At 47.4% G+C, this 22,314-nt stretch overlaps 1 protein-coding gene across 1 annotated transcript in view; it reads left to right on the top strand.

Annotated features, from left to right (window-relative positions):
- ncoa2 (nuclear receptor coactivator 2) overlaps positions 1-22,314 on the top strand; it is a gene marked incomplete at its 3' end in the record, with an annotated part of 85,973 nt that overhangs the window by 63,209 nt on the left and 450 nt on the right. The window lies entirely within an intron of this gene.

Here is a 22,314-nt window from a genome sequence, read left to right as displayed (position 1 = left end):
CGTGGCGTGGAGGGGGGGGGGGGGGGGGAGGGGTGGAGTGAGTGCTGCATATCCTTGAGAGTATTTTTTAATTTCTTGCTGCTCCATCTGTTGAAATGATAAAGTGCAGCCGTAATGGAACACAACTCGATTAAATTAATCAGGTTTGTCCATTACAACCGCCCCATAACCCCCTCCCCACGTGACGGCCATTATTGACAGATCTATTTAGCGGGGGGAATGATGCAATTAAAATGAAGCCTTAATGTAAATGCAACAATACAAATAACAGACTTCTCCTGCGCATGTATGTTTGTATGTTTAAGAGGGGTGGGGTGGTGGTGGTGGTGGGGGGGGGGGGGGGGGGGGGGGGGGGGGGGGGGTCCTGAGCCCAACTGGATCCTCCTCTGCCACGTTGAGTTTTTTTGTAACACTGCTATTTGATTATCATGATCAATAGCCATCATGGGCGGTGTCTTCATGTTCCCTGCCATGTCAGGATGCATCCGGTTGCGCGTGTGTGTGTGAGTGTGTGTGTGTGTGTGCGTATGTGTGTGTGTGTGCATGTGTGTGAGCGTGTGTGTGCATGTGCGTGTGCGTCTGTCGTTAGTGTTGGCTCAGTGTTGGTCAGTGTTGGTCAGTGTTGGTCAGTGTTGGTTAGTGTTGGTCAGTGTTGGTCAGGGTTGGTCAGTGTTGGTTAGTGTTGGTTAGTGTTGGTCAGTGTTGGTTAGTGTTGGTTAGTGTTGGTCAGTGTTGGTTAGTGTTGGTCAGTGTCGGTCAGTGTTGGTTAGTGTTGGTTAGTGTTGGTCAGTGTTGGTCAGTGTTAGTGTTGGTCAGTGTTGGTTAGTGTTGGTTAGTGTTGGTCAGTGTTGGTCAGTGTTGGTTAGTGTTGGTCAGCGTTGGTTAGTGTTGGGTAGTGTTGGTCAGTGTTGGTAAGTGTTGGTTAGTGTTGGTTAGTGTTGGTCAGTGTTAGTGTTGGTTAGTGTTGGTCAGTGTTGGTTAGTGTTGGTTAGTGTTGGTCAGTGTTGGTTAGTGTTGGTCAGTGTTGGTCAGTGTTGGTTAGTGTTGGTCAGTGTTGGTCAGTGTTGGTTAGTGTTGGTCAGTGTTGGTCAGTGTTTGTTAGTGTTGGTTAGTGTTGGTCAGTGTTGGTTAGTGTTGTTAGTGTTGGTCAGTGTTGGTCAGTGTTGGTTAGTGTTGGTCAGTGTTGGTCAGTGTTAGTGTTGGTTAGTGTTGGTTAGTGTTGGTCAGTGTTGGTTAGTGTTGGTCAGTGTTGGTTAGTGTTGGTCAGTGTTGGTCAGTGTTGGTTAGTGTTGGTTAGTGTTGGTTATTGCTGTTAGTGTTGGTCAGTGTTGGTCACTGTTGGTCAGTGTTGGTTAGTGTTGGTTAGTGTTGGTCAGTGTTGGTCACTGTTGGTCAGTGTTGGTTAGTGTTGGTCAGTGTTGTGAGTGTTGGTTATTGTTGGTCAGTGTTGGTCAGTGTTGGTTAGTGTTGTTAGTGTTGGTCAGTGTTGGTCAGTGTTGGTTAGTGTTGGTCAGTGTTGGTTAGTGTTGGTCAGTGTTGGTCAGTGTTGGTTAGTGTTGGTCAGTGTTGCTTAGTGTTGGTCAGTGTTGGTCAGTGTTGGTTAGTGTTGGTTAGTGTTGGTTAGTGTTGGTCAGTGTTGGTCAGTGTTGGTTACTGTTGGTCAGTGTTAGTGTTGGTTAGTGTTGGTTAGTGTTGGTTAGTGTTGGTCAGTGTTGGTTAGTGTTGGTCAGTGTTGGTCAGTGTTGGTTAGGGTTGGTCAGTGTCGGTCAGTGTCGGTCAGTGTCGGTTAGTGTCGGTTAGTGTCGGTAAGTGTCGGTCAGTGTTGGTCAGCGTTGGTTAGTGTTGGGTAGTGTTGGTCAGTGTTGGTCAGTGTTGGTTAGTGTTGGTTAGTGTTGGTCAGTGTTAGTGTTGGTTAGTGTTGGTCAGTGTTGGTTAGTGTTGGTTAGTGTTGGTCAGTGTTGGTCAGTGTTGGTTAGTGTTGGTCAGTGTTGGTCAGTGTTGGTTAGTGTTGGTCAGTGTTGGTCAGTGTTTGTTAGTGTTGGTTAGTGTTGGTCAGTGTTGGTTAGTGTTGTTAGTGTTGGTCAATGTTGCTCAGTGTTGGTCAGTGTTGGTTAGTGTTGGTCAGTGTTGGTCAGTGTTAGTGTTGGTTAGTGTTGGTTAGTGTTGGTTAGTGTTGGTCAGTGTTGGTTAGTGTTGGTCAGTGTTGGTTAGTGTTGGCCAGTGTTGGTCAGTGTTGGTTAGTGTTGGTTAGTGTTGGTTATTGTTGCTAGTGTTGGTCAGTGTTGGTCACTGTTGGTCAGTGTTGGTTAGTGTTGGTTAGTGTTGGTCAGTGTTGGTCACTGTTGGTCAGTGTTGGTTAGTGTTGGTCAGTGTTGTTAGTGTTGGTTATTGTTGGTCAGTGTTGGTCAGTGTTGGTTAGTGTTGTTAGTGTTGGTCAGTGTTGGTCAGTGTTGCTTAGTGTTGGTCAGTGTTGGTTATTGTTGGTCAGTGTTGGTCAGTGTTGGTTAGTGTTGTTAGTGTTGGTCAGTGTTGGTCAGTGTTGGTTAGTGTTGGTCAGTGTTGGTTAGTGTTGGTCAGTGTTGGTCAGTGTTGGTTAGTGTTGGTCAGTGTTGCTTAGTGTTGGTCAGTGTTGGTCAGTGTTGGTTAGTGTTGGTTAGTGTTGGTTAGTGTTGGTCAGTGTTGGTTACTGTTGGTCAGTGTTAGTGTTGGTTAGTGTTGGTTAGTGTTGGTTAGTGTTGGTCAGTGTTGGTTAGTGTTGGTTAGTGTTGGTCAGTGTTGGTCAGTGTTGGTTAGGGTTGGTCAGTGTCGGTCAGTGTCGGTCAGTGTCGGTTAGTGTCGGTTAGTGTCGGTAAGTGTCAGTCAGTGTTGGTTAGTGTTGGTTAGTGTTGGTCAGCGTTGGTTAGTGTTGGGTAGTGTTGGTCAGTGTTGGTCAGTGTTGGTTAGTGTTGGTTAGTGTTGGTCAGTGTTAGTGTTGGTTAGTGTTGGTCAGTGTTGGTTAGTGTTGGTTAGTGTTGGTCAGTGTTGGTTAGTGTTGGTTAGTGTTGGTCAGTGTTGGTCAGTGTTGGTTAGTGTTGGTCAGTGTTGGTCAGTGTTGGTTAGTGTTGGTCAGTGTTGGTCAGTGTTTGTTAGTGTTGGTTAGTGTTGGTCAGTGTTGGTTAGTGTTGTTAGTGTTGGTCAGTGTTGCTCAGTGTTGGTCAGTGTTGGTTAGTGTTGGTCAGTGTTGGTCAGTGTTAGTGTTGGTTAGTGTTGGTTAGTGTTGGTTAGTGTTGGTCAGTGTTGGTTAGTGTTGGTCAGTGTTGGTTAGTGTTGGCCAGTGTTGGTCAGTGTTGGTTAGTGTTGGTTAGTGTTGGTTATTGTTGTTAGTGTTGGTCAGTGTTGGTCACTGTTGGTCAGTGTTGGTTAGTGTTGGTTAGTGTTGGTCAGTGTTGGTCACTGTTGGTCAGTGTTGGTTAGTGTTGGTCAGTGTTGTTAGTGTTGGTTATTGTTGGTCAGTGTTGGTCAGTGTTGGTTAGTGTTGTTAGTGTTGGTCAGTGTTGGTCAGTGTTGCTTAGTGTTGGTCAGTGTTGGTCAGTGTTGGTCAGTGTTGGTCAGTGTTGGTCAGTGTTTGTTAGTGTTGGTTAGTGTTAGTCAGTGTTGGTTAGTGTTGTTAGTGTTGGTCAGTGTTGGTCAGTGTTGGTCAGTGTTGGTTAGTGTTGGTCAGTGTTGGTCAGTGTTAGTGTTGGTTAGTGTTGGTTAGTGTTGGTTAGTGTTGGTCAGTGTTGGTTAGTGTTGGTCAGTGTTGGTTAGTGTTGGCCAGTGTTGGTTAGTGTTGGTTATTGTTGTTAGTGTTGGTCAGTGTTGGTCACTGTTGGTCAGTGTTGGTTAGTGTTGGTTAATGTTGGTCAGTGTTGGTCACTGTTGGTCAGTGTTGGTTAGTGTTGGTCAGTGTTGTTAGTGTTGGTTATTGTTGGTCAGTGTTGGTCAGTGTTGGTAAGTGTTGTTAGTGTTGGTCAGTGTTGGTCAGTGTTGGTTAGTGTTGGTCAATGTTGGTTAGTGTTGGTCAGTGTTGGTCAGTGTTGGTTAGTGTTGGTCAGTGTTGCTTAGTGTTGGTCAGTGTTGCTTAGTGTTGGTCAGTGTTGGTCAGTGTTGGTCAGTGTTGGTTAGTGTTGGTTAGTGTTGGTCAGTGTTGGTCAGTGTTGGTTAGTGTTGGTCAGTGTTAGTGTTGGTTAGTGTTGGTCAGTGTTGGTCAGTGTTGGTTAGTGTTGGTTAGTGTTGGTCAGTGTTGGTCAGTGTTGGTCAGTGTTGGTCAGTGTCGGTCAGTGTCGGTTAGTGTCGGTAAGTGTCGGTCAGTGTCGGTCAGTGTCGGTTAGTGTCGGTTAGTGTCGGTCAGTGTCGGTCAGTGTCGGTCAGTGTTGGTTAGTGTTGGTTAGTGTTGGTCAGTGTTGGTTAGTGTTGGTTAGTGTTGGTCAGTGTTGGTCAGTGTTGGTTAGTGTTGGTCAGTGTTGGTCAGTGTTGGTCAGTGTTTGTTAGTGTTGGTCAGTGTTGGTCAGTGTTGTTAGTGTTGGTTAGTGTTGGTTTGTGTTGGTCAGTGTTGGTCAGTGTTGGTTAGTGTTGGTCAGTGTTGGTTAGTGTTGGTCAGTGTTGGTTAGTGTTGGTCAGTGTTGGTCAGTGTTGGTTAGTGTTGGTCAGTGTTGGTCAGTGTTGGTTAGTGTTGGTCAGTGTTTGTTAGTGTTGGTCAGTGTTGGTCAGTGTTGGTTAGTGTTGGTTAGTGTTGGTCAGTGTTGGTCAGTGTTGGTTAGTGTTGGTCAGTGTTGGTCAGTGTTGGTTAGTGTTGGTCAGTGTTGGTCAGTGTTGGTTAGTGTTGGTCAGTGTTGGTCAGTGTTTGTTAGTGTTGGTTAGTGTTGGTCAGTGTTGGTTAGTGTTGTTAGTGTTGGTCAGTGTTGGTCAGTGTTGGTTAGTGTTGGTCAGTGTTGGTCAGTGTTAGTGTTGGTTAGTGTTGGTTAGTGTTGGTCAGTGTTGGTTAGTGTTGGTCAGTGTTGGTTAGTGTTGGTCAGTGTTGGTCAGTGTTGGTTAGTGTTGGTTAGTGTTGGTTATTGCTGTTAGTGTTGGTCAGTGTTGGTCACTGTTGGTCAGTGTTGGTTAGTGTTGGTTAGTGTTGGTCAGTGTTGGTCACTGTTGGTCAGTGTTGGTTAGTGTTGGTCAGTGTTGTGAGTGTTGGTTATTGTTGGTCAGTGTTGGTCAGTGTTGGTTAGTGTTGTTAGTGTTGGTCAGTGTTGGTCAGTGTTGGTTAGTGTTGGTCAGTGTTGGTTAGTGTTGGTCAGTGTTGGTCAGTGTTGGTTAGTGTTGGTCAGTGTTGCTTAGTGTTGGTCAGTGTTGGTCAGTGTTGGTTAGTGTTGGTTAGTGTTGGTTAGTGTTGGTCAGTGTTGGTCAGTGTTGGTTACTGTTGGTCAGTGTTAGTGTTGGTTAGTGTTGGTTAGTGTTGGTCAGTGTTGGTTAGTGTTGGTCAGTGTTGGTCAGTGTTGGTTAGGGTTGGTCAGTGTCGGTCACTGTCGGTCAGTGTCGGTTAGTGTCGGTTAGTGTCGGTAAGTGTCGGTCAGTGTTGGTCAGCGTTGGTTAGTGTTGGGTAGTGTTGGTCAGTGTTGGTCAGTGTTGGTTAGTGTTGGTTAGTGTTGGTCAGTGTTAGTGTTGGTTAGTGTTGGTCAGTGTTGGTTAGTGTTGGTTAGTGTTGGTCAGTGTTGGTCAGTGTTGGTTAGTGTTGGTCAGTGTTGGTCAGTGTTGGTTAGTGTTGGTCAGTGTTGGTCAGTGTTTGTTAGTGTTGGTTAGTGTTGGTCAGTGTTGGTTAGTGTTGTTAGTGTTGGTCAATGTTGCTCAGTGTTGGTCAGTGTTGGTTAGTGTTGGTCAGTGTTGGTCAGTGTTAGTGTTGGTTAGTGTTGGTTAGTGTTGGTTAGTGTTGGTCAGTGTTGGTTAGTGTTGGTCAGTGTTGGTTAGTGTTGGCCAGTGTTGGTCAGTGTTGGTTAGTGTTGGTTAGTGTTGGTTATTGTTGCTAGTGTTGGTCAGTGTTGGTCACTGTTGGTCAGTGTTGGTTAGTGTTGGTTAGTGTTGGTCAGTGTTGGTCACTGTTGGTCAGTGTTGGTTAGTGTTGGTCAGTGTTGTTAGTGTTGGTTATTGTTGGTCAGTGTTGGTCAGTGTTGGTTAGTGTTGTTAGTGTTGGTCAGTGTTGGTCAGTGTTGCTTAGTGTTGGTCAGTGTTGGTTATTGTTGGTCAGTGTTGGTCAGTGTTGGTTAGTGTTGTTAGTGTTGGTCAGTGTTGGTCAGTGTTGGTTAGTGTTGGTCAGTGTTGGTTAGTGTTGGTCAGTGTTGGTCAGTGTTGGTTAGTGTTGGTCAGTGTTGCTTAGTGTTGGTCAGTGTTGGTCAGTGTTGGTTAGTGTTGGTTAGTGTTGGTTAGTGTTGGTCAGTGTTGGTTACTGTTGGTCAGTGTTAGTGTTGGTTAGTGTTGGTTAGTGTTGGTTAGTGTTGGTCAGTGTTGGTTAGTGTTGGTTAGTGTTGGTCAGTGTTGGTCAGTGTTGGTTAGGGTTGGTCAGTGTCGGTCAGTGTCGGTCAGTGTCGGTTAGTGTCGGTTAGTGTCGGTAAGTGTCGGTCAGTGTTGGTTAGTGTTGGTTAGTGTTGGTCAGCGTTGGTTAGTGTTGGGTAGTGTTGGTCAGTGTTGGTCAGTGTTGGTTAGTGTTGGTTAGTGTTGGTCAGTGTTAGTGTTGGTTAGTGTTGGTCAGTGTTGGTTAGTGTTGGTTAGTGTTGGTCAGTGTTGGTTAGTGTTGGTTAGTGTTGGTCAGTGTTGGTCAGTGTTGGTTAGTGTTGGTCAGTGTTGGTCAGTGTTGGTTAGTGTTGGTCAGTGTTGGTCAGTGTTTGTTAGTGTTGGTTAGTGTTGGTCAGTGTTGGTTAGTGTTGTTAGTGTTGGTCAGTGTTGCTCAGTGTTGGTCAGTGTTGGTTAGTGTTGGTCAGTGTTGGTCAGTGTTAGTGTTGGTTAGTGTTGGTTAGTGTTGGTTAGTGTTGGTCAGTGTTGGTTAGTGTTGGTCAGTGTTGGTTAGTGTTGGCCAGTGTTGGTCAGTGTTGGTTAGTGTTGGTTAGTGTTGGTTATTGTTGTTAGTGTTGGTCAGTGTTGGTCACTGTTGGTCAGTGTTGGTTAGTGTTGGTTAGTGTTGGTCAGTGTTGGTCACTGTTGGTCAGTGTTGGTTAGTGTTGGTCAGTGTTGTTAGTGTTGGTTATTGTTGGTCAGTGTTGGTCAGTGTTGGTTAGTGTTGTTAGTGTTGGTCAGTGTTGGTCAGTGTTGCTTAGTGTTGGTCAGTGTTGGTCAGTGTTGGTCAGTGTTGGTCAGTGTTGGTCAGTGTTTGTTAGTGTTGGTTAGTGTTAGTCAGTGTTGGTTAGTGTTGTTAGTGTTGGTCAGTGTTGGTCAGTGTTGGTCAGTGTTGGTTAGTGTTGGTCAGTGTTGGTCAGTGTTAGTGTTGGTTAGTGTTGGTTAGTGTTGGTTAGTGTTGGTCAGTGTTGGTTAGTGTTGGTCAGTGTTGGTTAGTGTTGGCCAGTGTTGGTTAGTGTTGGTTATTGTTGTTAGTGTTGGTCAGTGTTGGTCACTGTTGGTCAGTGTTGGTTAGTGTTGGTTAGTGTTGGTCAGTGTTGGTCACTGTTGGTCAGTGTTGGTTAGTGTTGGTCAGTGTTGTTAGTGTTGGTTATTGTTGGTCAGTGTTGGTCAGTGTTGGTAAGTGTTGTTAGTGTTGGTCAGTGTTGGTCAGTGTTGGTTAGTGTTGGTCAATGTTGGTTAGTGTTGGTCAGTGTTGGTCAGTGTTGGTTAGTGTTGGTCAGTGTTGCTTAGTGTTGGTCAGTGTTGCTTAGTGTTGGTCAGTGTTGGTCAGTGTTGGTCAGTGTTGGTTAGTGTTGGTTAGTGTTGGTCAGTGTTGGTCAGTGTTGGTTAGTGTTGGTCAGTGTTAGTGTTGGTTAGTGTTGGTCAGTGTTGGTCAGTGTTGGTTAGTGTTGGTTAGTGTTGGTCAGTGTTGGTCAGTGTTGGTCAGTGTTGGTCAGTGTCGGTCAGTGTCGGTTAGTGTCGGTAAGTGTCGGTCAGTGTCGGTCAGTGTCGGTTAGTGTCGGTTAGTGTCGGTCAGTGTCGGTCAGTGTCGGTCAGTGTTGGTTAGTGTTGGTTAGTGTTGGTCAGTGTTGGTTAGTGTTGGTTAGTGTTGGTCAGTGTTGGTCAGTGTTGGTTAGTGTTGGTCAGTGTTGGTCAGTGTTGGTCAGTGTTTGTTAGTGTTGGTCAGTGTTGGTCAGTGTTGTTAGTGTTGGTTAGTGTTGGTTTGTGTTGGTCAGTGTTGGTCAGTGTTGGTTAGTGTTGGTCAGTGTTGGTTAGTGTTGGTCAGTGTTGGTTAGTGTTGGTCAGTGTTGGTCAGTGTTGGTTAGTGTTGGTCAGTGTTGGTCAGTGTTGGTTAGTGTTGGTCAGTGTTTGTTAGTGTTGGTCAGTGTTGGTCAGTGTTGGTTAGTGTTGGTCAGTGTTGGTCAGTGTTGGTTAGTGTTGGTCAGTGTTGGTCAGTGTTAATTAGTGTTGGTTAGTGTTGGTCAGTGTTGGTCAGTGTTGGTTAGTGTTGGTCAGTGTTGGTCAGTGTTGGTTAGTGTTGGTCAGTGTTGGTCAGTGTTTGTTAGTGTTGGTCAGTGTTGGTCAGTGTTGGTCAGTGTTGGTTAGTGTTGGTCAGTGTTAGTGTTGGTTAGTGTTGGTTAGTGTTGGTCAGTGTTGGTCAGTGTTAGTGTTGGTTAGTGTTGGTCAGTGTTGGTTAATGTTGGTTAGTGTTGGTCAGTGTTGGTCAGTGTTGGTTAGTGTTGGTTAGTGTTGGTCAGTGTTAGTGTTGGTTGGTGTTGGTTGGTGTTGGTCAGTGTTGGTTAGTGTTGGTTAGTGTTGGTCAGTGTTGGTCAGTGTTAGTGTTGGTTAGTGTTGGTTAGTGTTGGTCAGTGTTGGTTAGTGTTGGTTAGTGTTGGTTAGTGTTTGTCAGTGTTAGTGTTGGTTAGTGTTGGTCAGTGTTGGTTAGTGTTGGTCAGTGTTGGTCAGTGTTGGTCAGTGTTGGCTAGTGTTGGTTAGTGTTGGTCAGTGTCGGTCAGTGTCGGTCAGTGTCGGTCAGTGTTGGTTAGTGTTGGTTAGTGTTTGTCAGTGTTAGTGTTGGTTAGTGTTGGTTAGTGCTGGTTAGTGCTGGTCAGTGTTGGTTAGTGTTGGTTAGTGTTGGTTAGTGTTGGTTAGTGTTGGTCAGTGTTGGTCAGTGTTGGTCAGTGTTGGTTAGTGTTGGTCAGTGTTGGTCAGTGTCGGTCAGTGTCGGTTAGTGTCGGTTAGTGTCGGTCAGTGTTGGTTAGTGTTGGTTAGTGTTGGTTAGTGTTGGTCAGTGTTGGTCAGTGTTGGTTAGTGTTGGTCAGTGTTGGTTAGTGTTGGTTAGTGTTGGTCAGTGTTGGTTAGTGTTGGTTAGTGTTGGTTAGTGTTGGTTAGTGTTGGTCAGTGTTGGTTAGTGTTGGTTAGTGTTGGTTAGCTGGTGGTTCAGTGGTTTGACTCACAGCCACAAGGTTGTGGGTTTGAACCCCGATACCCGCTGTCCATCAGTACGCCCCCCCCCCCCCCCCCCCACCTGCTCCTTGAGGACGTGTGTCTGCAGAACTGTTAATGTCTGATGAACCCATGGGCTCCAGGCCCCCCCCCCCCGTGGGCCTGGAGTCCTCGGGGGGGCCTGGAGCCCATGAGGTGTCCAGGTGGGCACTGCTCCAGAGGAAGGGTATGGATTAGATTTAGTGTGAATATCGACCACCTCATTGGCTCCTTCCTCCTCCAGCTCCGGATCAGATCCCCATCTGGGGGGGGGGGGGTATTCAGGAGACCGCAGCTCTGCCCCCCACTGCTGCAGGACCCCCACCCACCACTAAACCACAGCATTGGCAGTACTGTCACGTTAAAACCGTCAGCTGCGTATTTCTCGGTGTGTTTTATTCTCCACAGTTCTATAGCGTTTGATTTACGCCCGCCTGTAAAAGAAAATATAGAAGGGCCCTCAGACGCTTTTTCATTTGCATCCCGTGCAGTCGCGGGCCGACTGCGTTGGTTATTCCTTCACCGCAGCGCAGACTTCCCTCTGTGTTTATGGAGCGTCACAACATCTGTTTAATGCAGGGTTTCTCTTATTCTTCACGGGTTCAAGGGCCGGCCGATCTGAGAAAGACGAAGGCTAATAGAAGACTAACCCCCAGTCGATCAGCCCTGTGATGGCGTCATTGCCTCCTGGGCTGTGGTGAACTGCAGTTTGAGGACAGGTGGTTTGTATTTGACTTTTTGATTCACACACCTGATACACACATACCCAGAGCAAAACACAAATCCATATTGCAGACGAAAAAAGTAATAGGTTGCGAAACAAACTTTGGCAAATATTTTTTGGGGGGATTTCATTGTTTGATTCACACACCTGATATACACACACCTGGAGCAAACACAAATCCATAGCCATCACTGAGGTAAAAAGTAATAAATTGTGAAACAAACGTTGGCGAATCCAAATTAGTTCCTTTGTGTTTTCTTCCTTGTGTTGTGTGTTTTTTTTACCAGCGAATGTGTCATGCTGACACCTGGAGGGCAGCCCACAGTAACCTGAGGAGGTACAGGCTGAGTGCTGGCTGCTGCTTGGACGGGGTGGGAGATGCATTCCACAGGTGGTGACAGGACAACAACAAGTCAATCAATTACAGTCGGCATGCCGCTCATTTACAGCCGTTTCACACTATCTCCTTTGTAAGCCGCGGGGCCGACAGAGGGGATTCTGGGTAAACAATACGGCAGAGCACCTTTCAAACTGCAGAGAATTGAAGGAAAAAAGGAGCTAATACCGTCCTGTTGCTTTTACAAGGAGAGTTCTGTGTATACATCAGGAGGGCAGGGACCACATGAAAGGAACGCTGTGTTCCTGTTGAACACATGTGTGCGTATCTTTATACATCAGACAAATGTTTAGATTATAAAGTGGGGAAAAGCATTGCCACATTGGAAAGATCGGATCCTCTTTGATTGACAGGTTGTTGATTGACATAATTGGACCGTTTGAGATCCCTCAGAGAAACTCGTAACACTTTTAATACACGTCAATGCACATCCATTTATTGCTATATATTTACAGCAGGGAATCAAAGCTGGCATTGCTGCCAAACGAAACAGTGAAGTAGAAAAGCACAACTCTTCTACAATCTGTTCTCCATCAGCTGTTGAATTGAAAAATGTTCAATAGTTTCAGTTCCCAGAGAGCACAATTAAAACAGCCCCAGCTTTAAAAAATATGTTTCAGTACAAGCGCACACACACACACACACACACACACACACACACACACACACACACACACACACACACACACACACACACACACACACACACACACACACACACACACACACACACACACACACACTGTAAACATGTAATGCTCAGGTTTCAACCAGAACGGAGATGATACGGATCTGATGTCTGGGAAATAGTGTTTTATAGCTCCCTAATTGTAGTTCATAGTATAACTATATTTAACCATTTAACCAATATTTAATCATTTTGATGCTGTGTCTTTAGGTGGAAAACAAATAAAATGTACTATAATGCAATACAAGTGAACTTTATATTACTGTAAAGCATATTTGCTCGGAGGGTTTGAGCTAAACTTGATCTAACAAGGCTAGTTAGTATGTTGTTTCAAAACTTAAATCAGTGGAAAATAACGGACACAGATTTTGTACTGCGTAATCGACTGATAATGTTTAAATGTGGCCAAATCAATTTATTGACCATCTACCTCTTTATGTCAATCCAATAGTGTTTATTATGTTTATTATCATCTCATAATCATACTTCATAAAATGAGGTTTTTCTTTTTTACTAAAGATACAATTTCAATACAACGTTAATATATTGCAAAATAGTTTTGATCATACCTATTTTAAATTGCATGCAGACCTGTCACATTGTTACTGACTGATTGTTACCGATTGTTAACCACCTATTTAGAATAATATTAATATGATAATTGATTCATTCAGGTTTTTTGCAACAGACCAAGCAACGACCTACCTTTACGCCCAAATCTTGTCTAATGAAGATAAATGGTCTCATAAATCTCTGCCTGTCATCCCGACCACCGCCAACACCTTGACTCCATCGTAAAACCTTACACCTTGAAATCAAACCAAGAAACATTCTATTTCGCAACGGACGCATCATGTATCACGGCCGTTTTAATTTAGCCGGCAACATGTAAAACGATTGAGTGTAAATGTCCTGACCCCTCAGCGATAGGCCAGCAGTAGTCTGAGTCTGAAGACTGTGATCAAGTGGATCATATGGTTAGACTGCAGTTAGCCGCGAGTCTCTCAGGACCTCTCCTTGGCTTCGTGAACGGAGACGTAGAGCCGAGGCCCCGCTCACTATTTTGACAGCACCGCCAAAAAAACAAAAGCATTTTTCACTTTTCTTCAGAAAAAAGAAGAAGAAGAAAAAATCGACAGAGAGAGACAGCAAGAGAGAAGGAGGGAGGGAGGGAGAAGGACATGAAGAGGAGAGAAAAACAGTAGTACTTCAGCCACTGCCTTACTCCTTCCATATGCAAGGCTTAGAGGCAGGAAATACCCACAATTCAATGTAATCAGGGCAGAGGCCGCCCAGCCCATCGGAGCAGACCTGGTGGAACTGATTGGGCAACCATTAAGGTCCGGACCATACCGGCTAAACGTACCACATATCTTAACCCCCCCCCCCCCCCCCCCCCCCACCAAAATACATGTTTCATTTTCATACAGAGAGAAGCAACCATTCTAAATAATGGAAAGAAACAAGGTCTAACTCCCATGAACATTGAAGTACATAAAGGCTTTGTGGAGGTTCAAACTGCATAGAGCTTTGTTGTTGTAATCGTAAATGTAATATCGTTAACATTAGCCTGTTGTTAATATCGTACCTCTCTACTGTGAGTGTTTCTGCTGAACCGTGCCTCGTGTGGTTCAATTCGGTTTGATTTAGTCTGGCCTGGCAACCAACACATTTTAAAGTTATGGGTGCTTTGGTCGACATTCGAGAACACTCGGGGCATAAATCTCCGAGAGCCCTGCAGTTCTTTCTGAGGAGCATGTTGAAACACAATGGGGGGGTTTGTAATGCATTCATTTGCCCTTACTAATTCACAAACCGACTTTCTCTCTGTGGTACGAACATCCAACCACAAGCAGGGCTTTCAACGAGGAAATGGACAGTGTGCGTCCCGGAGACGGCAACAGTTGTTTGACAGGCTGGGTCAGGCTCATGATTAGGGGGAAAACGGCTGGCATGTTAAACCATAATAACACTCACCTCAAACTAGCGTGCTAGTTGGTAGATGTGTGTCAGAGCCAAGGAGCGGGGGTTCAGTTATACAAACAGGACGCTGGGCGATGGTTCTGTCTTCTTGACATTTATGATAAACTTGAGGCCTCTGCTTGTTTATCAAGTAGTTGTTTTTCAGATGGGAGGTTTTAATGACCATGTAGGAAAGTATGGAGCTGGGAAACAATGGAGGTGGTTGAATGACAGTCGGCTGGTTAGGTCAAAGGTTAACCTCATCTGCCGTCGGTTTAACCTATTGCCCAATAAAGAACTGTGTAGGACGTGTTTCAATTGTTCCCATGTCATCTCTCTTCTTATCATTCCTCTGCACATCCGTCTATCTATCAGTCATCAATTCCTTCTCACACATCAGACAGTACCACATAGACACCCACACATGCACACTAAATGATGGAAAGAAGGAAACAAACAAAAATCCTTTTTTTCCACTTGAGTTTTCCACTTGTCTGCATGCGTTTCTTTCACTTGGATGGTTGCTTGTGGCACTGCGGGTAGGATGATGTCCGCATTATGTTCAACACAATGGAATTGGGGAGGACTTTATACGTTTATTCTACAACATTGCCTCATTGAAACAACCTGGGAAATAAAATTAAAATAATTTTTGGTTCCAAAAATCCCATCAAACTTGAACTCTTCAGAAAACTGCTCAAGGTGTCAACTTAAGGAAGCATTTCTTTACGGTTTGATAATATTGAACAGGATCCTCACACTAACCCCTCCTCACCCAACGGCCCAACTCACAAGAGCACAATCTGACTGGCAATACTTTAAACAAAGGCCAACGCACTAACACACACACACATACACACACGCCAACACACATTAAGACACACATACAAGCATGCCAACACAAACTCACATGCCAACACACAAACACAGACACACATGCCAACGCACACACACAGCAACACACTCACACACACCAACACACACACACACACAAACCCCAACACACTCACACACACATACGCGCATGACAACACAGACACACACACACACATGCCAACACACTAAAACACACACCCACACGCAAACACATACAAACACTGACACACCCATACACAGGACACACACACACACATACACTTGTTTGAGTGTTGTGTGTGTGTGTGTGCGAGGCTGCAGGACGAGGCAGCGAGTGCAGCAGTTAAACCCGTGATTTGTACCTCTCTGAGCCGGCCCGGTCCCCAGTGCTCTGTACGCCCCCGCGCCCGCCCGCCTCCCACACGATTCCCAGGTCAACAGCGCTCGATATGGGGCCCGTCTGGGCTTGGGTGACAGCATATGGTTATCCACTCAACGTGTCCAGAGACACTCGCTGCTGGCTGCCGCCGCCGCCGCCGCTGCTAGCTGCTGCTAGCTGCTGCTAGCTGCTGCCGCTCACATTCCCAATAAACAACAGACCGAAGAGGCTAGTCCCACTCACTACGCTACCGCGTGATATCCCTCCAAGGGGAGAAAAAAGGGATTCAATGGGCGTTGAAAGCCGTGTAGATAATGATGAGTATGGATTTGGAGGGTGTGATGGGAAGTTATTGTTCAAATTGAACGCTATCCTACTGGCGTGGTGTCGTAAAGGTGGAATTTTTTGACACACCGTTTTACACCTTTTGTGTATTCCCACTCGTTCGCACTGTGTCTCTAGCTCTCTCTCTCTCTCTCTCTCTCTCGCTCTCTCTCTCTTTCTCTCTTGTTCTCTCTCTCTCTCTCTCTCTTTCTCTCTTGTTCTCTCTCTCTCTTTCTCTCTCTTTCTCTCTCTCTCTCTCTCTCTCTCTTGTTCTCTCTCTCTCTCTCTCTCTCTCTCTTGTTCTCTCTCTCTCTCTCTCTTCCTCTTTTGTTCTATCTCTCTCTCTCTTTCTCTCTTGTTCTCTCTCTCTCTCTCTCTCTCTCTCTCTCTCTCGGAAATCAAAGGAGTTTTCTGAACAGTTGGCAAAAGCATGTTTTTTTCATACTCTACGCAAGTCGAGCATAAACGACCCAAATTAGGGAGTGATTACATCATCTTATGACTCAGGGGCCGCGCGGGATCCCGTGATGTGTAATGCGCGCCGTCAGTTACCTTTTAACCAACACATTCGCCACGGCGACCGGTGTTTACGTTAAGAAAACAACGAATACACTGCGTTTTTGGGGGGAATTAAGTTCCCTTTCCCGCGCAGATGAGTGTACCGTAAACATACGCATGAGAAGCAGAATGATGTAAAGCCAGCAGAGAGGGCGCTCCAAACGTCTGCAGCCCATTACCACCTCTGCCACTTCCACTCGGTCCATGGGAACGGAGCAACAACACTGCGCCTTCTCTTCTCTCCCTCCATCGTCTCCGAGCTCGCAGAGGGAAGATCCCAATCTGTTAGGAAAACATTGGATCTGACTTTGTGTCCTGACCGTGAAGCTCAGCCGCATGTTTCTTTGTTTCAGTCCAGTGTTTCTTTTGGACAATGTTGTTTAATAGCTTGATAGTTCTTTGTTTGAGTGTGTGTGTGTGTGTGTGTGTGTGTGTGTGTGTGTGATCGTGTACATGTGCACACAAGTGTGTGGGCGCGCACGTTCATGAGTTTGTGAATACGTATGTGTGTGTGTGTGTGTGTGTGTGTGTGTGTGTGTGTGTGTGTGTGTGTGTAGACATCGCATGGCAACGGTGCATAAGGCGTGATGGAGACGTCTGCTGAGGCTGATGCTATCTGCTGCAGGAGGCAGCTCTCTCCGGGGTGAATGAGGCAGTTATCCCATTACAAACTCTCTTTACCCCCCCCCCCCCCCCATACCCACCTCCCCACACACACACACTCACTCACACACACACCAACCCCCCCATCTTCCTGTACTATACACACACACTACAGGAGAGCACCCATCATCATCATGGCCGCCTGTGCGGCCTGGCAGGCTAATGGCCTTCATCCTGCCCCGTGCACCAGGCAGGCTAATGGCCTTAATGCACGCTGCTCTCCTGCCTTTGGTTCTCAGTGGGGCTCAACCTGTGGTACTCGTACCCCTGCTGGTGGGTGACGGTACTGCAGGTGGGATTTTATTCTTGAAATGGACGCATTTGCAATAATATAACAAATATCATTGGAAATAAAATATATTATACAGTAAATATGGTAGTATTTCAAAAATAGCTTTGCTTTGTGCATTCCATCATATGTTTTCCATTGCAATGTTTTCCAATTGTTTGTTTGCGTTATAAAATAAACAAACTGGGAGGATGGACGTGTTGCTGACTTATCCTCATAATTAAAATAATAATAATAATATATAATAATATAATAATAATAATTACTAATTGTAATAATTGCCCCTCACTGCTCAGTCACTGCATGTGTCTTTAGAAGTAACAATACTATATGCATATGAAAGGTCCTAATGAAGATGTCGAGGTACCCCTAAAGACTAAAGTGTGGAACCACTTCCCTGGCTCTTTGTCCATCCCGGCCTCTTTCCCCCACTTTCCCAATCGCTGTAATAATCCTCTTGTTGTTGTTTCTAAATCTTTATCACCTTTCTCCCTTTACCTCTTTACCTCTGATGCTCTTCCTCTGTTCCCCGTCCTCCAGGAACCATTACTTCTCTCTGGGCCTGCCGGTGCTGTTGTCAGGCTCTGGTATGTCAGTGGGGGTGGGGGGTGGGGGTCATAAATCATTGCTATGGGGCTTTGGCAGGAAGGACGCGGCAGCAAGAAAACATAGCAGGCCCGGCTCAGGCCGGGCGGAAAGGTGTGGACAGTTTAACGTACTGTCCCACAACAGCCAGCGTTCATCTCCCCCTCTATGGGGGCGGGCTTTATAGATCTGTCTGTTGGTCGGATGGTTAGGTTGGTGTGACTTTGAGAATAAATAAAGTCATAGAAATGAAACTGTCAGCTAGGGCTTTGAAGGGCGGGGGGGCTTTCCACAGGGATCAGCCATCAGCGCTCTCAGAGGAAGACGTGTTGGGCTCGGTGACTCAGAGGTTCGTGGAGAGTTTGCACGGAGCTGCGGGAGAACTAATGGAGGTTACCTCCACTCTGTGAAAAGAGAAATGGTTGTTTTATGATAATGACGGTCAAAGACCAATGAGAGTGAATGAAAAACACATTTTGCTGTTGATTGATCAAAAGTTTGTTTATATTTTCTTTATTGTTTAAGCATACTCCTTGATAAATTGCGCAGCGGTGCATTTCTTGTTCATTACTTGTACTTTGGTAGTATTTGTGAACTTAACCTAAACACACTTGTAGTATACATTCAAAGAGAAGTCCTAAAGCCAGAGGCCGGACGGGATGTGCAGCCCATTCCTCTCACCGGCTCCACAGCCTCATCTCTCTGGGGGGTAAACCATCTCCTTTACAGATTCCGAGTGTCAAATAAAGCATCCTAAGTGCACACCAGCGCACGCGCCGTGCACTCCTCTTCTGATGTGTTTTAGGGGTGCGCGTCCGGGCTGCACCCCAGGTTGATCCGTTGTTCTCGGCCCGCGGCCTCTGGCAGCGGCAGAGCGTTCGACCCGGACCCCGTCCCCGCTGAAGGGTCCCTCTGCACCCCCCCCCCCCCAGACGAACAGGACACTGCGCGGTGTTCCACACACACTGCAGCCTGACGCAGCCCAGCACAGCGTCTGGGGGTCTGTTCACGTGGCGGAGAAGCAGAGCGAGGAGAGGGGCTGTAGAGGAAGGAATTCTCCAAGAAGAAATGAAATAACCGCTTGGAGGATATCTCAACGTCCGGATTCCACAACCGGGGGGGGGGGGGGGGGTTGGGCGAGGGCGGGGGACTCACATGAAGCAGGCCCATAGGTGCACTCAACTGTGATTTCACAAAGTGCTCCAAAGGTGCACATCAAAGGTGTTATGTGGAAGGGAGGAGGTGGGAGGGGGGAGGTAAATCCATGGGAGGATAGAGCGAGAGACAATATGAGGCCCGCTGTGGGGAGGGGCGGGGGGCGACCCGTGAACCCTGTCCTTAAGAGCAGTGAGGCGCGGGGTAACGTCAGCGCCGGGACGTTTCAGCGGGAGATACCTGGGATGAAATACGGTCTGGAGCAGCTCCGAGGCAGCAGACAGGAAACGGTTATCACACACGGCCGCGCTGGACGGCCGACGGGAAATACCAGAAAACACAAGACGGGGCTCGCCTTCATTAAATCTCTCAGTGTTCTTCTCTTATGACCGCGTATTTAAAAAGTCATCATGCTCAATGAGGCGTACGGCGGCTGGCCTGGAGCCGCCGCCTCTCTGGTTCTGGGGAGAACCCGACGGCCGGAGAACCCGACGGCCGGAGAGCACAACGAGGAGGATCTCCGGGGAGCGAGTCTGATGGGATTGGCTTCTTTTTTTGCAAAATTGTTTTTTTTCAGCAACAATTTATGTTTTGGTTATTCTCCTTGAGTGCTTTCCTACCGCAGGTGACTCAGGGCCGTCTGAACAATGGGGGGGTGGGGGGGACCCCACAAAGCCACCGTCGGAAAACAAATAGGGCCTTAATTCAGTGGATGAGGGGAAAACTCTCTTCACACAAAGGTTTCCTTTTTTAAACAAGAGGGTTAGTGCATGTGTGTGTGTGGTGGGAGGGGGGTGTGTGTGTGTTTGGGGAACCCTTGTGTGCATGTGTGTTTGTGTGTGTGTGTGTGTGTGTGTGTGTGTGTGTGTGTGTGTGTGTGTGCGCGTGTGTGTGTGTGGGTGTGTGTGTGTGTGTGTGGTGGGGCACACTGTATTTTGGCAAATTGCACCAGATTCAACCCCCCCCCCCTCCAACTCTTTCCTTTTTCTCTCTTCCCTCCTCTACATCCTCCTCAGGTTTCCCCATCCTCATCACAGTGCAGGTCCTTATCGCTCTCTCTCTCTCTCTCTCTCTCTCTCTCTCTCTCTCTCTCTCGCTCGCTCTCTCTCTCTCTCTCTCTGTCTCTGTCTCTCTCTCTCTCTCTCTCTCTCTCTCGCTCTCTCTCTCGCTCTCTCTCTCTCTCTGTCTCTGTCTCTCTCTCTCTCTCTCCCTCTCCCTCCCTCTCTCCCCCCTCTCTTTCTCTCCCTCTCCCCATCCCTCTGTCCATCCCTCCTTCCCCCCCTCCTTCACCCCCTCCCTCTCTCCCTCCCTCTCTCTCTCCCTCTCTCCCCCCCCTCTCCCCCCCCCCCCCCCCCCCCCCCCTCCCAGGAGCCCGTGGTGGGTTCCGATGCCGGCCCCGGCCTCCTGGAGGAACAGGTGCCTCTTGTGTCCGTGTTGCTCCCAGGTCCTGCGCTGGATGCCTGGGAAAGGGCACTGGGGGCCTCTGGTTCTACCCCAGCGGACAGGCAACACTGGGCCCTTACAGCTCAGGGGCCCCTCCAATTCAAACTAAATTGGCGTCCTTTAAGAAAAAAAGGTGAGTGGGGGCCAGGGGAGGAGGGGTCGTTGGAGTTGTTGGAAGTTGAAAATAGAGAAACGGAAATTCCCGACGTTCCCAGTTGGCGTCCGTGGCCGTGCCGTACGAGGAGAGAGCGCAGAGAAACGATTTGATGTGCAAATGGGATAAGGAGCGCACCAAACACGGGCAGACGGGGTTCCTGTTTTATTCATGGGAAAACCGGGAGGAATCGGTCCCTTTGATCTGAGGTAATGTTTAATAAATGAACCACCAACCGAACATGTATAAATATAAAACACAAACGGATGATTAAAATGTGAAGTCATGATATGTTAATTGAGCCACACAGAAGATAGAGAATATTCACCACAGGTTTCTGTCCTGTTCTGTTTCCAGAGAGAGAAAATGGAGTCGTTGAATAAGAGCGCTGCCTGAGAGACAGGCCTGGTGGGGGGGGGGGGGGGATGGGGGTTTTATGGGGCCAATGGTTCAAGGAGAAAATGAAGAGCAACGGTGGCATGGCAGGACTGCAGCTAGGGGCCTGTAGCTGCAGGCCCCTAGCTCCAGGCTCCTAGCTGAAGGGCCCTGTGGCTGCAGGCCTGCAGCCACAGGGCCCTTCAGCAGGGGGCCTGCAGCCACGGGCCTGCAGCCAGTGGGCCCTGCAGCTAGGGGCCCTCCATCCAGGGGCCCTCCGCGGTGACCTGTGATCAATGAGCGCAGGTGTGGGAGGTGTTCGCGGCACAGTGCTGCGAGGCGAACACCTTTGACGTTCTCATTAGAGGAGACGTCCTATTATCTCATTTGTATGGGCGGGCTTTGACAAGGATCCACGAGACAAAGACAAATGCAAATCCCTGGAGGGATTTTTCCCTTTTTTCTAATTTCAAAGATAAATTGTAAATGGTAATTTTGTATTTTATTCACTGCTTGTATAGGTCCCATGGATGTTCTGCAGACGTTAAAACCAATGAAATGTTTAACAGGCATTTGGTTTAAACCAGTTCTCCTGCATATTCTACTGATCGCCTACAAATAGTCAAAAGAAAGGCAATCTAGCTGTTTTACCCGCAAGATTTCCTAACGACATCAGTGTGTCGCAGCCTCCGCGCTGCAGTTATAACATATCGTTACGTTTGTCATTTGAAACAGTTTTAGGCTCCTCCGCGGGTTCATTTGCGCTGACCCAGAATGCAGTATTTTCTTAACACAAGCAGCAGGGCCGCTTTGATGTTATCTTGCTTATCCAAACAGCGGAGGGCCGGCTGCCTGCCTGCCCCGGCCCCCGGCCCCCGGCCCCCGGCCCCAGCCTCAGCCTGTGGCCGCCCTCGGTCCCGCGGAGGACGGCTACGATTAATCATCGTGAAGCCTGCGAGAGCGCGCTCATAAATCGCACCGCCGCTCCTTAAACAGGAGAGTCCCACGGGCGCCCCGCAGTCATTTATCAACACTCTGCTACTCCGGATGTGGAGTAAATAAAACTCTGAATATGAACGGAATGGCTGGGAATGGGTGCTGTGATGTCGAGCGTTTTGAGGCCGGTGTAATGACTTTTTATTCAGTGAGCGATGGATTTTTGCTTTGCCTTGCAGGGAAATAAATGGAGCGTATAGCTGCCGAACATTTCCCTCAAGTGGACAGCGAGCAAAGTGCAGTTGCGTTTTTCAACTGGTCGCATGACGACGCAAATGTGTTTTACAAAGACCCCTCGGATGGACTGAAATAAACGATTATAAAATATTTATAATCCGTTTTTGCTGCAAAAATGTACGGTTGGATGTATGGGCATTATTATTTATATGAAGTTGTCATATTAAGTTGTAGTATCAGAAGCAAAACAATACGTTATTTTTCTCTTTATTGAAAATAACAATTAAATATTAAGGAACCTTCCTCACCACAGAGATGAAGGCACGAAGGAGGGGAGATAAGAGGCAGGCTGAGCTGGAACGACCCCCTCCTGTGAGACACACGGACAGCAGCTAGGTCCTTGTCCATCTATTCCTCAGATTATCCCTCGTCCGTCCCTCTGTCTGTCTCTCTGGTCCTCTGAAGAAGGCCCGGAGGTTCTGCTTCAGATCCTGAAGGTATCAAAGACATGGGATCCTTCAGGTTCTCTAATCCGCACTCTGACACGTTGAAGTGGACTCTAGTGGTCTCTGAGCCGACTGCTGCTAAGTCCTGTTGCAGTCGGCGGAGTTCAAACATCCCACAGAAACACACACGCACACACACACACACACACGCACACACGCACGCACACACGCATACACACACACACACACACTCTCACACACACACACACACACACTGTACAGTAGCACAAGACCAGGTTTGGGTTAGATTCTCTCAACCTTCACCTTTTTACGTGGATGACTTTTAAACACACCTTTTGCCTACAACACTACTGTAGTCAGCAACAGAGACATCACATTGAAGAGGTCTGACAGTGATATCACATCAAAGGCATGACTGCCCATGTTAGTCCCACATACTGCAGGGGCCACCCTGTACATAAATCTCCTAGGGCCGCAGCGCTGCACAGGGGCCCCAAAGGTTCCCATGGATGTCACCCTGGGACCCCTGCATGGCCCTCACATGGCCTCC

The sequence above is a fragment of the Pollachius pollachius genome (assembly GCF_949987615.1).
Source record: "Pollachius pollachius genome assembly, chromosome: 17".
Classification (NCBI taxonomy): Eukaryota; Metazoa; Chordata; class Actinopteri; order Gadiformes; family Gadidae; genus Pollachius; species Pollachius pollachius.
Note: the sequence above shows the minus strand (reverse complement) of the source record. Positions and strands in the feature narration are given on the sequence as shown.